Genomic DNA, 15326 nt, shown 5'->3' on the forward strand with positions numbered 1-15326 from the left:
TGAGCGGCTTACAAACAAATTGAGAAGTCATGCAGAAGGACGGGAAAAGCCGAGAAGAATGGAACCAAAAATTTTCCAGTTCAGACTCGGACTGCTTACAGAGTTAACAAACTAACAGGTGCCATGGATGGGTGACTTTTCTGAGGCACTCGGATAATAGCTAAGTTTCCGTTAGACAAAGATTGTCAGTAGTAGCATCTCCTATCTGTAGAAGCTTACCTAGTCACATGGCACAAGGAAATTATGCAGAGAGAGACAGAAGGGAGTTAACCCACCCAGGTGTGCAAACGGCCCCAGGGCTGGCACCAGCCAGGGAGATTTATCTAATCGCATTTTCCATACTTTGTTTTGCAACCCAAAATACCCTGATTAGAATTGCACAGATGAAATAGGAGGGAGGGAGGCTGAAGACAGAAGAGGCAAACAGAATACCTCCTATGCTTCTACCTTTGACATTTCTCATTATGCAGGGCTTGTTTACTGTGTTATTAATGAAGAATTTGCTCTTTAAAAAAGTCTCTACCCCATCAATGGAACAAAAACAGTTGTGAAACCTCCCAAATTAAGAAACTGTACACACTGATTTCTGCCTTGAAGCATTTGTTGGCCATCGTGCCGGCTGTGCACAAGCCAGGGCTGCGTGCGGATCTGTCCTCCGCCCCCTCGGCCACCAGCACAGAAACCCCACCTGTATCTCCCTTGCACAACATCACCCATTCAGCTCAGAGGGCCCAACTGAAAACACGGTGTCGTGTGCCAAAACAGACAGCTTTTATGTGAAATAATAACAGGCAGACACGCAAATGAAAGAGTGTCTGCCAGGCTCTCAGCAGAATCCACCAGAAACTCCAGATAATGTAAGTGCACTGGCAACACTGAGGGCACGGGGGCACCCGCAGTGGTTCAGAGCATTAACTCTGAAAAAAAAGGGACAAAGAGAAGGGGGGGAACTGAGAGGCACAGGAGCTAAAAACCTCTTCTTGCTGAGAAGGTCGCCCTATGGAGAAGACAACTGTGCAACCTGGCATTTCCAGTAAGTGACCCCTTGATCTGGCATGTGCAGTGCTACAAAGAAAAGCCACAGAAATGTACCAAGTAAATAACATTCCAGACATATTGTTGGCAGCACTTCACTCTTTTGGCTAAAACAAAACATAAGTAACATCAGGCCTTATAAATAGGCTCAAAGACGAGCCTGCATCAGAAGGGTCTGCTGCCTGGAGACCCAGACGGGGCACTCAGACGGGGCACCCAGCTGGGCACCCTGCACCGCAGTTACAGAGGCACGGAGGCTGACAGCGCGGCTCCGCCCAGGAAGGTTACACAAGCTGATGACTGCTCCTGAAGAAAAAGCCTGCCCTGTCCTCAGTGACCCCCTCACTGCTTTGTCCCAGTGGGGAAGGCTGTCCAAGGTCCATCTATGCAAATATCAAAGTCTGCAATGGCCTGAAGGAATGCACAAAAGCAGCTGTGTGTGCACGTGAGGGGGGGGGGGGGGAGTTGTTTCCTTGCCCTGCCCTTTCATTTTCCCCTCCAGCAGTCTTTCTCCATCAGACCTCCTTCCCCAGCTGTCAGTAACTTGGGACACAGTCTCAGCCCTGGTGCAGCCCGCTTGTGCTCAGGACAGGCCCTGGCACTGCTAGAATCCCACCTCCATTCCCACTTCCCACCCTCATCCTGTCTTCCTGGCCAGCGATCAATGCATTTCCGACTGTCCTCTGAGAAAGGCTGAAGCTCACACACCCTCCTCGACAGGAAGGAAGGGCGTTCCACTGGACATAAATGATCCAACCTGTCGTCAGTGCAAAAATATGACCTTCTTCCTGAAGAGCAACTTTCCAGTTGAGAACCAGACCCCAAATCCTAGTACAGTGGAGCTTGCTCTCCAAGGTCGGCTGTACCTGTGAGGTGCTCTGAGGGTTCTATTTCCTTATGAAGGAAATGGTTTCTTTCTTAAAACTAAATTAAAACATGAGTGAAGTTTTTGATAACCTTTCTCAAGGGTTGTTAATAAAAGTCTGACATAAAAGGACCAATAGAATGTTCTATCAAAGAGAATTTCCTCCACTCCCTTTGGCCCTAAATATCAGGATTTCTCATGTTAAATAAAATTTTTAAATTGCATTTTTTTTTTCAACACTGAGTGAAGAAAAGTATAATGGTCTTAAGTTGCTGTTAGGTTCACTTCATGGAGTAGTATTAAATATTCCTTTACCAAGAGACAATCTACTTCATGCCCACCATGAAGAGTTTAGAATTTTCTACGCCTACCTTAACCCTGATTTACAAGCTTCACCCTTTAGCCCCTCACACGTCCTGAGTTCTCAGGGTCTTATTCATGGTCCCAATCAGCCCGCAGTTCATCAGTCTTGCCTCTGACAGGGCCCACTGGGAAACGGTTTCCTTTTCTCCCCACTGAAAGGCCCTGTGTCAACTGCCTCTACAAATGCCAAATTGTCCGATTCATCATCCTCGCCGAGGATAGAAGATATGCATTAGAATGACATCTTCATCCTAAAAATGTTTTGTTTTTTTAAATTACAGAGTTTACCATTTTCCTCCAAATCAGAGATGGGCAGGAAAATAACATTTCAACTCTCAAAGCGCACAAGCCCTCTGGCCTGTGTTCCCCACAGTGACTCGTCCCGCACTGCAGGTGGGGGGGAGGCCACGAGGGGCCGAGCAGGGGCGGTGCGGGCAGCTGCAGGACACGCGCTCACTCCTTCCCTGGAGACCACCAGCGAGCTGCCTCTCCGCAGAGGCCACCTTGTCCCTCCAAGATTAAAAAGACCATTTCCGGTCTGAAAACAGTTTCTTAAGACTACCTCCCCACCCCGGTCAGAAGGCTGCGTCCGTTAGTTCTGAAGACATTTCGACCAGAGGAGACGGGAGCACCTTCATTACTCTCAGGAGCTGCTCTTGTCCTTCAGGAGAAATTTAATTTGGAGCGGAAATGGAGAATTTCATCAGATCCGAAGCAGGAGCTGGCTGTGATTTATTTCTGCTCTGTCCGTGGAGCTGTGACCAGCGTGGGCCATCTTGCTGCTCTGCACTTACTGGCTCAGGTCCACGGTGCTGCCTCAGCTGGTCAGAAGACAGGAAATTGCTTTTGGTTTAGAATAAGGAGAACCCTAGGTCACCCCTCCCATTATGCTGGAGCAGATACCAATTCCCCTCTGGGAAAGCAGGGTCACTTTTTATACAGATCCCTGGGAGATGCATCCAGGAAATAGATTCACATTCATCGAACTTAAACTTCTTGTGGGTTCAGAGCTTTTCCCAATTTCAATTTCCCATTATAGAAAGGAAGGAACAACCAAGAACAAGGGAAACTGAAGATCCTTTCCCTTCGAAGTCAAACTGGATAGTTCTAAGGGTCTCATAACCACATGAAAGCAACTTTTGCTTGCATGATTTAATTGCTTGCTAATTTAATTGTACAACAGCATAGTAGACTCACAGTGGCCTGAGATCATCTGAAAGGGACGACAAATGTCCTTACCCCTCCCTTAGGTTCAAAACAGGTTTTCTCTTTCCTTCATGAGGTGTGACATGACATATGCCAACACTTAGGCCAAATGCTCAGCTCCTGCCCTTTCATGTCTGCAATGAAATCCCTTAGTCACTCTGCCCTGGATATAGTCTAATACAGGGGGTGCATCTGTTGTCCCAAAGGCAAAGGAGTAGCCTGCATGTCCCCGCAGGGTCCCTGCTCCATCTGCTCTCAGACTCTCTGTAGGTACTAGCCATCTTTGTTTATCCCTTCTGGAATCCTGCTGTGGCCCGGAGTTGGTCTTTAGACTACAGCCATAGGAAACAAGGCGATGTTCTTTTGGAGATATGAGCCTTTCAGTAGCCTGAGGTGGAAACTGGTTCTAAAAACTTAAGGAAAACTTACTAGTCTGACCAACATGGGGATTTGGGTTTGAGAGGAAAAGATAACATTGTTCAGTGGGAGTTTTCCTTTAAAAATTCTTAATAGCAAATAGGCAGTAAAATATCTACTCATTTATCTGAATGAATGTTGGTTTAGAATGCTAGTGTGACTACAGCAGAGAGTAACCGAGGAAACTCTCAGTCTACATCCCAGAGACTCCTGCCAAAATCATATCCTGCTTCTAAAGATGCTGTCTTAAAGACTCTGTGCTAGGCACTGTAGTTTACACATATCTTCTTATTTAATCGACCCCATGACCTCAGGAGATAGATTTCCTTATCCCCACTTTACAGATGATGAAAGTGAGGGAAAGAAAGGTTAGTAACTAGCTCAAGGTCACACAGCTGAGTAGTAATGGAGCCAGTATTTACCTCATACAGTCTTGACCCTGAACAGCGGCGGATTTAACAGCGGATGCACCAGCCGTGCGCCCCGACTTCTGAAGGGCCCCGCAAAACCCCAACTTTACACTTTTTCCTAATGACACCAAGTTTGGTTTCATATGAGCAATTTTAACATTAATGGTACATAATATTTTTTATTTATTTAAAAATACGGTTAACAGGTATTTTTATTTTCCCTGTCTGTAAAGCCAATAGCTGCAGCCATCATCACAGCCGCCTGGCCCATGCAGGTTCACATTGGATTCAGACAGACGGTAATGAAGCAATGGAGCCAAACACTGGTGGGCCATTAGCTTTAATCCTAGCTTGCACTTGGCAAGCAAGAAATACACACAGTGGGAAAACACTTCCCTTTCCATTCAGGGCTCCCAAAGCCACTGACTTATCCAAGTTTCCTAGAATCAAAGGTTTCTAGCTCACCAGCCTTAGCCACCTCTGTTCCCCATCTCCTTCTCTCTGCACAAACTTTGCACAAACTGGCTTCTTCTCTCCTCCACGTGGCCTTTCTCTGCTCTCCTCTCTAATGCTAATCTCAGGAACCAAGAGAGCGCAAGCTTCCGGTCAGCCCTATTTTATAGTGTAGAGATCACAACCTTTAATCCAATATACAAACAAGGAAGTCTCTGATACAAAGTCACTTAGTGTGGTAGTCTTAAAACTAAGCCTTAGGGTATAACGACCCTGACTGCCTACAGCCTGTCCCCCACACCCAATGCAAACTATAAGCGAGCAAACTTATATATCATATTTACAAACTTATTTGACCAACACCTGTCTCTCTCTTTTCTTTAAGGGGCTCAATATTTTCTTCTGCACCCAGGGCCTCAACTGACTTTAATCCGTCTCTGACCTTGAAGCCTTATTGTGACTCACTCGGCCAGGGTCACTGAGTTCAGACCAGTGACTTCGGACCCCCATCCCTCTGTGCCTGCTGAAGCCAGTGGGGCGTGATCATGGCTCTCCCAGGAGCTCTATCTTCAGAGTTCACCCAATGGAAGCCAATGGCCACCCTGAGACCTGTGCCTTAAATCCACATCACCAGGCCTTCTGATCAGCAAAGCTTTGGACTCTTCCTGCTGAGAAGGCAGGTAGGGAAGAAGGGAAAAGGGGTAAGGCGGGGGAGCATCTCTACTCCACAGATGATATCCCCAAAGAGTCCCTTACCACAACACTGGTTCTTCCTAACCCTCTGCCAGCCACTCCTCATGGGACACTGCAAGGGGATGTCTAAGCCAACAGGTGGAAGGATAGACCTCGTGTATGATACCAGGAGCCCAGGAAGGGCAACATGCCAACCTGCCTATTGCCTGTCCCTGGCCTCAAAATCCTACCCATTTTTTGCTAAAGCCCACATTTTCTTTTTTCTAAATGGACTTTGTGTTTTTGAAGTAGTTTTAGGTTCTCAAATGGAGAGATAGGTAAAGAGATTTCCCATAAACTCTCTTCCCCACACATGCACAGCCTCCCCCATTATCAACATCACTCACCACAGTGGTGCATGTGTTACAACTGATGTACAGACACAGCCTCATCATTATTCCCAAGAGTCCATAGTTTACAGGAGAGTTCTCTATTGATGTGCATTCTATGGGGTTGGGTAAATGTATAATGCCCTGTAGCCACCATTATAGTATCATGCACAATAGTTTCTGTCCTAAAAATCCTTACATTCTTTTCAAGAAGAGATGGTTTAAGGCAAGTCACAAACTCAAAGGGCTATAGGAGCTAAGAAGATAAAATGAGGAAAGTAGATAAAGAGAAGGGGGAATTAGATAATGAGATAAAGGATGTAGATAAGCTGAGGGAACTATACAAAGAAATTTCAATGTACTCAAGAATGAGGGGCTGACTGACCTGTGGTAGCGCAGTGGATAAAGCATCGGCCTGGAACACTGAGGTCGCTGGTTTGAAACCCTGGGCTTGCCTGGTCAAGACACATATGGGAGTTGTTGTTTCCTGCTCCTCCCCCCTCCTCTCTCTCTGTGTATCTCTCTTTCTCTCCCCCCTCTCTGAAATGAATAAAATTTAAAAAAAAGTTAACAGGGAATAAATGGATAGATACTTGATTTTGAAGGAAAAGAAAAAAAAAGAATGAGGGAGGCCCTGGCCGGTTGGCTCAGCAGTAGAGCGCTGGCCCGGCGTGTGGAAGTCTCAGGTTTGATTCCTCACCAGGGCACACAGGGGAAGTGCCCATCTGCTTCTCCACCCTTCCTCCTCTCCTTCCTCTCTATCTCTTTCTTCCCCTCCTGCAGCCCAGGCTCCACTGGAGCAAAGTTGGCCTGGGCACTGAGGATGGCTCTATGGCCTCTGCTTCAGGCGCTGAATGGCTCCTGTTGCAATGGAGCAATGCCCCAGAGGGCAGAGCATCACCCCCTGGTGGGCATGCCGGGTGGATCCCTGTTGGGCGCATGTGGGAGTCTGTCTGCTGCCCCCCACTTCTCACTTTGGAAAAATACATAAAAAGAAGAATGAGGGAAGTAAACAAGGAGATGAAGGAAGTAGATGGACAGATGAAGGAAGTAGATGGGGAGATGGGGAGTAGACGGGGAGATGGCGGAGGTGGATGGAGAGATGGGAGGAGATAGAGGGAGATAGGAGGGAGATGGAGAAATAGACAAGGAGATGGGGGAGGTAGATAATGAGAGGTAGTAAACAGGTAAAATGAGGAAAGCAGATAACAAAAGGCAGGAAGAAAACATGGGAAGTGGGTAACAAGGTGAAGAAAGCAGAGAAGATTAGGGAAGTGATAGTAATATAGGAAAATAGGTGGCTACAGGAAAGAAGTATACAATAATTTTTAAAAATGTTATGCCTAAGCAAACACACCTGTGGACAGGAGCCACAAATTTATAATTCTGGTTAAAGCGATTACCTAGAAGCTTATGGCATCACTGCACATTGAGTGTAATGACAGATGCCTGGGTCCTACCAGGATTTGTGTGGGTATTCATGGAAGACAGGCAAAGCATCAAAAGCATGGCCCAGGTGGCAGTAGGAAGGAGAGGGAGTTCTCAGTGGGCCACAGGAGGGAAAAAGGAGGGCTAAGGCCAACAAACATTTCTGCCAGCTTCATAATTTTGCTTAGTATACGCCTTCGTCTATTGCTAATAAAATAAATAAATAAATAAATAAATAAATAAATAAATAGCAAGGCAGCAACAAAACACAGATAATCTTTGACTCAAGAAAACAGGGACCACCTCTGGCAGAGTGCTTAGCCATCGTAAGCAGGACAGTGGACACTCAGCATCTGCGCCACCAGGCAATTCGTTTACACCCCTCACCCCTGCTAGGAGGCATTGCTAACACAAATGTATTAGCAGTTGGCTACCCCTAGCTGGCCACCCTTCCTGAGGAAGGTAGTGGGTCAGTACCTAGTAGTTATGCTCACCTAAGAAGTGAAATAAAACTGTATGTGAAGGCCCTGGCCGGTTGGCTCAGTGGTAGAGCGTTGGCCTGGCGTGCAGGAATCCCGGGTTCGATTCCCGACCAGGGCACATAGGAGAAGCGCCCTTCTGCTTCTCCACCCATCCCCCTCTCCTTCCTCTCTGTCTCTCTCTTCCCCTCCTGCAGCGAGGCTCCACTGGAGCAAAGATGGCCCGGGTGCTGAGGATGGCTCCTTGGCCTCTGCCCCAGGCGCTAGAATGGCTCTGGTCGCAACAGAGCGACGCCCCGGAAGGGTAGAGCATCGCCCCCTGGTGGGCAGAGCGTCACCCCTGGTGGGCGTGCCGGGTGGATCCCGGTCGGGCGCATGCGGAAGTCTGTCTGACTGTCTCTTCCCGTTTCCGGCTTCAGAAAAAATACAAAAAAACAAAAAAAAAAACAAAACAAAAAAAACTGTATGTGAATATCTCAGGCTTTAAAGCTAAGGAATCAAAGGCAAAAACAGTATCTGATTGGATTTTCCAACTTAATATGAACTCCTTTTCCTCTGAATCTTAAGGTGCCCGTTCAGCCTAAGCAGTCCCTGTATTCTCATAGAAGAGAACAAAGAAATAACATTTCTTTAAAGTTACTAAACACTCTGGTGTTTTAGACACCACGGACACACCCATTCCCAAACTCTATGAACAATATTTATTGTAGCTGAGCAGGTCTTTTGAATCATCTCTAAATTGCTTATGAACCGAGAGCTGTGCCTTTTCTGTAGGATCTGGAGAAGTCTTCTGGTAAGTAATTACCAATAAAACATGCTGGCAGTCTCCTTGAAACACACGGATGACAAAATGTGATTCCCTCCATTCCCTCAATCCTCACTCCCATCTTTCCCAACCAGAGTGATGATGTCTGTTCCCATAAAAGGAGCTAATAAAATTAGCCTCCACTGCGATACAGGGAAAATCTTTATTTAATAAAATAATGTATTTTGCTTCACTCCCAGGACAGCAATAAAGCAGCACAATGGAGAACCATAATAGCTCATCCAGTTGGTGTTTGCTGTGTGTACAAGTCTGTCATTTGTGGCCCTGTGGAAGCTTAGAAAAGCTGCTTCATGAAGGGACACGTTTGGGCAGTTGGCACCACCCTTGGTAAGAATGACGTGGCGAGGAGTGTCCTTGAAATAAAATACAGTGCACGTACTCTGGATCCCCAAGTCAAGTCTTCCCATGTTCTGTCCAGAGAAAGAAATTATGGGTATTTCCCAGAGAGCACTCAGAAATGTAACTGGTGAGCCCCGCATCCAGGTCAAGCCTAGTGCTCTGGGGATTTCACACACCCAGCTAAATCTGTAACCCAGACAAACAACGGACACTCTTTCAGGGTCTGTTTATAGTTGTGAGTACACAAAACAGACTTAATAAAGCTATTGTATAAGCATAACCTGCATGTTTTTTCCATACAAACCACTGTTAAAGTAGGTTTGCCCACTTTGCCAAACCTGGTGATCCTACCTGGGGCGGGTGGTGGGAGTTTGTTAAATCAGATTGCTGGGCCCCCACCTCCAGAGTCTGATCTGTAGGTCTGAGTGCACCTGAGAACCTGCATTCCTATGAAGATACCAGCTGAGGCTGACGTTGCTGGTCTAAGATTATAAATGGGAAGAGTTCATCTAGAAATCCAGACTTCCAAATTATATTGAAAATCTGAAAGATCTGGTCATACTCAGCCCACAATCCCATGTAGCAACTGCCCCGGAACAGCTGCTGGTCCTTAGATGGGCTCCATTCCCAGCTCTCCACCTCTCCCTCCTGCCTCCCTCTGCTGGCTGAACCCATTGTCATTCATAATCACGTGTGTGCTTCCCCCTCCCTCCTTTCCTATGGCAGGATTAAGAGAAAAGTGAAATCCTGTCTCCCACAAGTATGCAGGGAAAACCAGCGTTTCTCAGGGGATGCTCTGCCTGTGTGCTCATTAATGTTTGCTTCCTTACTCCTCATGGGCATTTGGATTCAATCTCTTGTTTAGTTTTCCTCGTGAAAAACTCTATCAGCCTTGTTTATAGCTGTAAACAGTTTAGCAAACTCTTCTTTCCTGGAGAAAGCAAAGGCACAAATTTCAACCTAGTTCAAGTCAGTCCCTACAAATTCCATATTACTAAGAATGGAATTAATTAGGTTTATTGTATTTTTGAAATCCAAACACAGTTTCAATTATTACTTGCCACTAATGGCTTATAATGAAGGCAGAGCTTGTTAGCTAAGCAAACAACTGGCGAGTCTGTTTAAAGTGTAAACAGAAGGAAAATTCATGAAATGAATGAATGAATTCGCTGATTGTTCTTCCCAGGCTGTAAAGAAGCATTCAGCTGCCACAATATAGATCACCACCTTTGTTAAAAGGATTAGCCTGCTCTCCTTATCTTTATCCGCTCAGAGATCTTCTTAGTGGTCACTTACAAAGTAAATGTCTCTGAATTTTTTAAAGTGCTCATCTGCATCCATAAGTGCCATTAAGGATAAGGAATCACCTGGCTACCAGGGGGCACATAAAACACCAAGCTTTCAAGAATAGACCCTACTGACAAGCTCATGGAGATAAAGGGACAAGATGCCTCGTATTTTCCAGGGTGGTCTGAGAAAGTATGTGACAGATGGTCATTCTCAGAGGTATTCAACTTCACAGCATTTCCTTTTAAAAGGTAGTAAACCTCACCAGAAACAAAAATAAACAAATAAAAGGCTTTGCTCTCCCAAGTCTCCTGGTTTTAACTAACTTTTCATTTAAAGTTATGAGCCCTGCATTTCTTCTCTTCGAATGGAATGCACCAGGTTTATTGGTTATCTGTGGTCGGTCAAATCCCTTTTCTCCTGGATGCTTCCTGTCCCCCATCGTCTGTCATTCTTAGGTGTGTTCACCATGGTGCAAGTGTCAGGGAGGATCACAGGAATTCCTCTCCTTCTAAGTAATTTTTAGCGCCACTTCCCTTTTCCTGTGTAGCCATCTTATGTCTGAAGGGCACCTGGACCTGTTTGGAATGTATTCAGCTGCAAGTAACAGAAAAGACAACAAACACTGGCTCAGAAAGGAGGGTTTTCTCCTTCTCTCTCTCTCTTTTCTTCTTCTTCTTCTTCTTTTTTTTTTTTGTATTTTTCTGAAGTGAGAAGTGGGGGGAGGCAGACAGACTCCCGCATGTGCCCAAACGGGATCCACCCGGCATGCCCACCAGGGGGCAATGCTCAGCCCCTCTGGGGCATTGCTCTCCTGCAACTGGAGCCATTCTAGCACCTGAGGTGGAGGCCACGGAGCCATCCTCAGCATCCAGGCCAACTTTGCTCCAATGGAGCCTTGGCTGCAGGAGGGGAAGAGAGAGACAGAGAGAAAGGAGAAGGGAAAGTGTGGAGAAGCAAATGGGTACTTCTGTGTGTCCTGGCCGGGAATCGAACCCAGGACTTCCACACACCAGGCCAATGCTCCACCACTGAACCAACTGGCCAGGGCTGGTTCTTTCTCTCTTAATAAGGCCCCTGGAAGGTGGTTGCTGGGACTGGTTCAGTGACTCAGCGATGTGTGAGGTCTTTCTATCTTCCCACTCTGCCATTCTGACCATGTCCACTCCTGTCCTCATGCCTACCACCTCATGGTCACAAGTTGGTCACCACAGTTACAGGCATCACCTTCATGGTCAACATGGAAAATAAAAGGGGGGAGGGGTGCTGTGCCAGCAACTACTCTCTCATTTATCAGTAAAGCAAAACTTTCCCTAGAAAGCCCATAGCGGAGTTCCATCACCAGTTACCCCCAGCTACCACTCCCTCCGCCTGGCAGAGGACACTGAGCTTTTGTGACTCTCTAGTGGAAGAGGGCAGGAAGAAGGGGTCTGCTTACAGGTGCCAGGCTCATCAGCTCCCAGGGCTAACCATAGCACTCCAGCACAGTCCTCTTTCTCAGAAATATGCAAGCCAGTCCTTAGGTCATCCTTTAGAATGCAAAGACTTTTGGAAGGGACAATACACTAAAATAATTAAGACTGGAGTGTTAGCAGTGTGTCGCATGATATTTTTCTAGATGGGCATTTGAACATAGGGACGGAGGGATGACAAGTAAGGGTATGCCAGGGACAGTCTGTCTGCTTCCCAACTTAAACCGATGCTGCCTGGCACTGGACTTTTATTTTACCTTCTTACAACTGTGTGGAAGACCAAAAGCCTATTGAAGCTAAAGGTAGGGCTATAGATTATGTAGTGTTTGGGAACCCCGGCTTTGGAAATGGAGCCCCGAGCTCTCTCACTTAGCAGCCGCATCACTGTGGCCACTCTCTCCTGCAGCTGTCACAGATGACCACAAACCTAGTGGCACAAAGCACCACAGACTTATCACTTTATAGTTCTGCAGGTCAGAAGTCTGACATGGGTCTCACCGGGTGAAAATCAATGTTGTCAGAGGTCAGGTCCCTGTGTGTCCGGTGGGAGGTGACTGCAAGGCGGCACGGGGCTCCTCTGGGGTGTTTGGTCATATTCTGTCTCTTGATCAGGGTGCTAGTGACAGAGATCTGTACAGTCTGTGAACATTGGGCAAGCTGTATTCTTAAGACATGCATGCACTTTCCTTCATGTGTTTTGCTTCAAAGGAAAGTTGAAAACAAACACACAAATATTTTTGGAGGCTTCTGTTTTCTGCTTGGAGAAATCAAGGCAAAGATTGAGCCAGAGCCTCGTGCAAAGGGACAGAAATGAGCCCAAAGGCTGGGCAGCCTGCCCCACAATCCTTCAAGTTGAATGTAGTTGAGGCCAGTTCCCAATACTAATTATACATATGTGTTGTTTCTTTTTATATACCTCTTGAGGAAAATTTTTGTTTTCATTTGCTTTTGCCATAGAGTCACATTTCTTTTGCAAGTGAAAGGTACCTTGTGTCCTTCAGACACACCTGTGAAAACAGAACTGATATTGTCATGTGTCCATGTCTGCTTCATTTTCTTTCAGACACAGTGGAAAACACGCCATAATAATAAACCCCTTTTCCACCCCGGGCAGCTGGAAAATTACGTTATGATTGGAATGACATCATTCGGCTCCAACGCGGAGCCAGCGGTGGTGCTGAGAAATCTGGGCGAGGCAGTGACAGCACAATGGGAACCCGCTCGGCAGTGGCTCCCACCCTGTTCATTAGTGAGTGGCTCTTTTACTGCTGTGACATTTGAAAACGAAACTGAGGCAGCTACATGGTCTGAGGCCACAGACCACCCAACACCCCTTATCTCTGAAACGGATAAGAAGGAGCATACGGGAGAGCTCATTTTAAAGAACTGGTTCCAAAGGTGGGAGACTGGTGCCTGGGCCAGGGCTGTGGGGGCTCCCAGGGAATGGGCCAGCCTTCTCCATCAATGAATTGTTTCTAAAGTGACCACAGTAATAGCCGTCATAATAATGACAGAAACAGTAATTATGATACATAACAATACCCTTTGATGCAGACTGTAGATGCTCTGTAACCAAATAACTCCAGGCAAAACCCCACAAGCTTCTTAGGTCAGGCTCCCTCCTCTAACTTCTCAACTTTTAGGATGAACCAGATGAAAATGCTCATATTTGACCATTTTTAACTCCCAAACATGGGCAATTTCATATGGCTCATCCTATTAGACTGCAAAAATGTCAGGAGCTACCCTAGATCAGGGGAAATTCCTGCACCTTTCATGCAACAGGAAATAGAAATGTGGCTATATCCCACTGTGGAAAGGTGCAGATGACAGGTCTTAAGCAAATGACACTGTGCTGTCCTCAGAAGGGGCTGGACCCTAGGCCAGGACCTGCTCTATGCTTTGCCCTGCTTAACATAAAGCCACGCGTCCTAGACTAGGACCTAGGAAGGGGTAACACCAGTTCTGGGGTCCCTGGACACTCAATCCAAAAGGGATCCTAGAGGTCCAGCCCTCCCGTCCTACATATCAGAAAACAAAGACCCTGAAATCTGGTGCCCGGGGCTGTAGGCTGAGAGCTGCCCGTGAGCCACATCCCTCACATCAGACCTGGGACTGTCTTACCAAACCCCAGTCACAGCAGCGCCAGCCTGAGCTGGCGACCGGGGAGAGAGTGGCGACTGAGGGTGGAAATCGGCATGTACCACCCTCCGCAGCACATTCACAGAGTGCTTCTGACACAAGTGTCACAGCGCAGAACAGCAGCTGGCTCTGAAGATGTTTACTCTGGGAAGGCTTGACCTTTGCTTCTGCTGACCAAGGGCCACCCTTCAGGAAGGAGTCGCCGCGGCATTTGTTGCTGTTGCTGTTTGCTGGTTTCGTGTGGGAGGAGAGGAACAACAAACAGCATGAGGAAAGCATCTCATACTGTTCTCTGAAAAAGCGCCATGCGTGTCACAGTTGTGGAACTACAGCAGTTGCCCTAATTGTTTTCCAATCAGTCTCTTGTTCTGTGTTTTCTTCTTCTAAAAGAACTCTGAAAACTCACCTTTAGATTGAACACACCTGTGGAAAGCAAGCCTGGCATACAGGAAACAAACGGCCCTGTGGGAATGGCACCACAGGTGACCGTAATGACAGCGTCTGCTTTTGCAAACACTGTAACGTGTGCAGTAACGCACGAACAGCCATTACCTCAGTACTTCTGAGAGCAGACCTGAGTCACAGTTTTCGCATATGTGATGTCTACATGTGCCCCTCAGGGGAAAGCCGCTGGTGTTCCTGGGCGGTGGGAGCCCCCAAGCTGGCGAGACTGAGCCGGGTGTGTTTTTATTCCATAATGTCATGGGCAACATTGCTTATTCTGGCGACTAGGTTCAGTTCGGAATTTATCACCTATTACACATTTTAAGACTAACATACCTAAACATGTACTAGGAGAGCTGGCAATATTATTTTTAACTCAGAAAGGAAAATATTAGACTGTTAGAATAAGATTAACATCTCTGTTATTTATCAGTGACTAGACTCAGCTGAACTCTCTGACATTCAAATGCACTAAAAGGGCAAAATATTTGTTAATGAATGTATTTCCAGTGCCTCCTATTTCTGTGCTGCAAATGGACGTAATTAGATTTTTTTAACACACCTGGATGGTGTGAAGGCATTCAGCTTCCTAGGGGCTATGGCGGTTCTGGTTGCCCCCTCTCTCCCTCTGCTTGTCCGCTGTTGTCTTGATAAGCTTAAATTCTCAGGGCTTAAAACCAATTGTTTGGCAGTTTTGTGTATGAAGATTACACAGCTGAGTTAAATAACAAATGAAAGTCAAACGCCCACCCTAGCACTGGCACACAATAAACATGATGCAAATGTTAGACCCTCTTTCTTACACTCACTTAAATTGCTAAGTGCTTTCAAGTCTGTGTTTAGAATCGATCTTCAGATCCCTCATGAGAGAGTGTAAAGTGAGCTTTTATTGCCGGGGGCCAGGAGGGGAATGAGAGCTAAGTCACTCCTACGGACAAGATCCCGCCACAGTCTGAGTGGGACTGAAACTAGTTCTCTTGGTCACAGCTCAGTTGCAGGGCTCCTGAGCTAAACTGCTTCTTTTAGGTGGCCTGCCACGCTTCGGTGTGTTTTTTAAATCTGTGCAATAAAATTTGGTGTGGTTGGAGAGGCAGGGGCG

At 46.7% G+C, this 15326-nt stretch overlaps 1 protein-coding gene across 9 annotated transcripts in view; it reads right to left on the reverse strand.

Moving 5' to 3' along the window:
- Positions 1-15326, reverse strand: part of AOPEP (aminopeptidase O (putative)) — a 385199-nt gene that overhangs the window by 157804 nt on the left and 212069 nt on the right. The gene's annotated exons all lie outside the window — the stretch shown is intronic.

Source organism: Saccopteryx leptura, chromosome 2, assembly GCF_036850995.1.
Source record: "Saccopteryx leptura isolate mSacLep1 chromosome 2, mSacLep1_pri_phased_curated, whole genome shotgun sequence".
Lineage (NCBI taxonomy): Eukaryota > Metazoa > Chordata > Mammalia > Chiroptera > Emballonuridae > Saccopteryx > Saccopteryx leptura.